A 3,457-nucleotide genomic window follows, 5' to 3' on the forward strand; every position below is an offset into this window, starting at 1 on the left:
CGGGGCAGGGGGGGTTCATAGTTATCAAACGTGCTCTTTTTTTATTAAGTGTTTCATTGTAGAATTGTTAATAGAACCTGCATGTACGTATGTGATGTTTCATGTCAGTTTGCGTGGAAGATAAGAATACCGTGCGAAACTGTTAATTGTTTAATGTGTGTCAGTGGTAACGGCCAGCTGGTTTAAATACGGGCCGCATAGTTCAGTTGAGGGAGGTTGCTGACGAGAGCAGACCGAAGTTGAGGATTGAAGAAACCAGGTGCATAGTTTAGTGGGCATTGTCCCGGTGTGTTAGGTTGCTGACGTGAGCAGACCTAAAGTGATGGTTGTTTGAAACCAGGTGCTAGTGCATAGCTAAGTGGGCATTGTCCCGGTGTTTGTTTCATGTTACATTCAGTGTTTGTTTGTGTGTTTGTTTGGTTTGTCTGTTAAACATGCAGGTAGAAAAGAAATAGAAAATTAAAAAACCCTTTTTGGAATACTGTTGTGCCGTCATCCATCCCTTAAGTCTGACCAAACCAACCGCTCGGGCACACTATTTCACATTTGGTGGCAGCGAAACTACAAGCGTGCTCAGGTCAGACTGAAAGGTGGCGGATGAGGAGCAACAATGCCAAGGAAAAAGCAGCAAGTCCACGAAGATGATGACTGTTCCCAGTCAGCTATGGAAAAGACACTGCAAGAACTCCACAACATGTTCCAGAGGCTAATGACTGCCCAGGAGGAGCGTACCAAGCAGGAACAAGCCCGGAAAAAACAGAAGGCGAAAGGTATGGTGCAGCACTTCAATGTTCTCCAAGAGGGAGTTCGGCAGGAGAGAGGGGAAGCAGGAGGCCAAGGCTTAGTGGCAGCAGTCCCGACGGTGGTCTCAGGAACAGCAGGAGTGACTGTTGTCCCAGGCGCAGCGGCAGCTCCAGTCTCAACAGCAGCAACCCAAGCGGCATTGGCCGGAGAGGGCCCAAAAATCCAGCGGAACATTAAGGATGAGGATAAAGAACATTTCCGATTGACATTTGAACGTTGTAGAGGACTACCTTTCTTGAGTGGACGAGGACGTCCACTCTTCAGGGGGGAGTAATGTGACAGAGCGCAGGGCTACTGTCACTTAAAGCGGTGGTTTCCCCGCAGATCTGAGTCACTGTGTCTATAATGCGTTCGGATGGACATTAATATGAACATTGGAATATGTGATACTGTTGTGTGATATATGTGATGATGTGAAGAATATAATGGGCTGGGGTTTATGTGCATTGATCGGTGGCCCAAACTGTTTAATTGGAACGTGGGAAGCAAACGGGGATATAGGGCTGATAATGATTACCTGTGATTATTTCGTGCTTTGCTAGAGACGTGCTCATCTGGGCAGGGGGGGTTCATAGTTATCAAACGTGCTCTTTTTTTATTAAGTGTTTCATTGTAGAATTGTTAAAAGAACCGGCATGTACGTATGTGATGTTTCATGTCAGTTTGCGTGGAAGATAAGAATACCGTGCAAAACTGTTAGCTAGGGACCCGCCTTGATGGGGCGACTGACAGATTGCATTTTCATTTGAATTTTGCAACAGAAAGAGCGTGATGACAGGTAAATGCTAATGCAATACACTGGGGGTGCTGTTTAGCTACTACATTGAATTTCCATTTGAATAAAGAGTCGAAAAGACCGTGTCAATATGAAATGCAATGCAATAAGCGCTCATTCAAATTGTTATTCAAAATAATACAAACTGGATTGCGGATTGCATTGTCATTTGCACATTGAATTGCCATTTGACAACTGCTTTTCCATTTGAATTGCGGATTGCATTGTCACTTTGCGCATTGAATTGCCATTTGACAAATGCATTTTCATTTGAATAAAGAGTCGAAAAAACCGTATCAATATGAAATGCAATGCAATAAGCGTTCATTCAAATTTTTATTCAAAATAATACAAACTGAATTGCGGATTGCATTGTCATTTGCACATTGAATTGCCATTTGACAACTGGTTTGCCATTTGAATTGCGGATTGCATTGTCACTTTGCACATTGAATTGCCATTTGACAAATGCATTGCCATTTGAATAAAGAGTCTAATAAACTTCCATAAAATCAAGCCTATGATGTGCATTGCGCATGCATGCTTTGTCAGTGCTTAACAAGATCTACGTAATGTCCTGCGACAATCTGCTGGTGATTTCCTTCTCACGAGTGATAGCCTTCCCTATATTCAAAACCAGAGTAGGCTAAGTTAACAAATATTGCCTAGGAACAGTTATATGCGTAAAGGCCCGGTAGGCGTCTCCGCTGCGCATATTAAATGCTGCGTGTGTTTTGTGTCACTTAAAATATTTAAAAAATTATGCCAGAGCCTGCACTTCCAGCTTCCTTGTTTAGGCCTATGTGTAAAACATGAAAATTCCTCCAGTGAGCTGACCTCTTGCATTCTTCACCTTGCACACGCACTTTTTGCCACCCCATCACAAACATGAATCCGGCACCACTGGTTGGAACAAAGCCATTTCGGAACAGAGGGTTTAATTTGGTAAAGATATTTCGGACATTTTTTCCAAATATCGAGCTTTCGGAACACTTGGTAGTCCCCCAGCCAGACAGAAGTTTTGCCTGCTCATCATTGCCTGCGAGCTAATTACAACTACAACAGGGACGTAGCAATAACGTTGTATGCACAATCATATCCTTCTAACTGCCGAGCCATTATTGAACAGGGCCTCGTTTCCCGATAACGACGTATCTTAACGGCCTACGTGGATTTTCGCGACATCGTACACTAAGTAACACTTTCTATGTACGTGCGTTTCCCAACCATCAACTTAAAGTCAGGTGCACGAGCGCAACGTGCACGAGTTTTTAAGTAGCTCTTAGGAGCTGTTTACGTCAGGTTAACCTGTTTACGTTAATTGCTGTGAAATTAGCTAGCCTATGCGTGCATTGAACGTGCAATGTGCACTGAATTCGGGGCGGGGATAGTAACGCCATCTCCAGCAGAGAAGCCTATTTAAACTGTGTTCCCATTGTAAGGACATTTATTACGATCTGTCTGAGAGTGGGCTGTCAAAGCTAGCATCATCGAAGTCATACAGGACAGTAGGCTACATACATTCAATAAAATGAACCTACATTTGAGTCCAACTGCATGACCATTCTTACCCTACACTTACCCTTACAATAAAGAAGTGATCCTATTTCAACCATAACTTCATTTTAAATAATGTCTTTCTTTATGACATTTAGTTTATAGTTTAGACAGCAACGTTGACATCTACAGTATATTCAACTGCATCCACTACATAATCTCAAACTTTATTTGTTGGTAACTCTCCAAAAAGGCTACCATTAACACATTTCTTAATGAAAAGGAAACATGCATCACAATAATACTTCAGTGTAACCTGTACCTATGTGAGGAGTGCAAATATGTCTTGCCATTACACTACCCAACAGCCCTACGTCTGCT

This window comes from Sprattus sprattus (genome assembly GCF_963457725.1).
Source record: "Sprattus sprattus genome assembly, chromosome: 15".
Taxonomy (NCBI): Eukaryota; Metazoa; Chordata; class Actinopteri; order Clupeiformes; family Clupeidae; genus Sprattus; species Sprattus sprattus.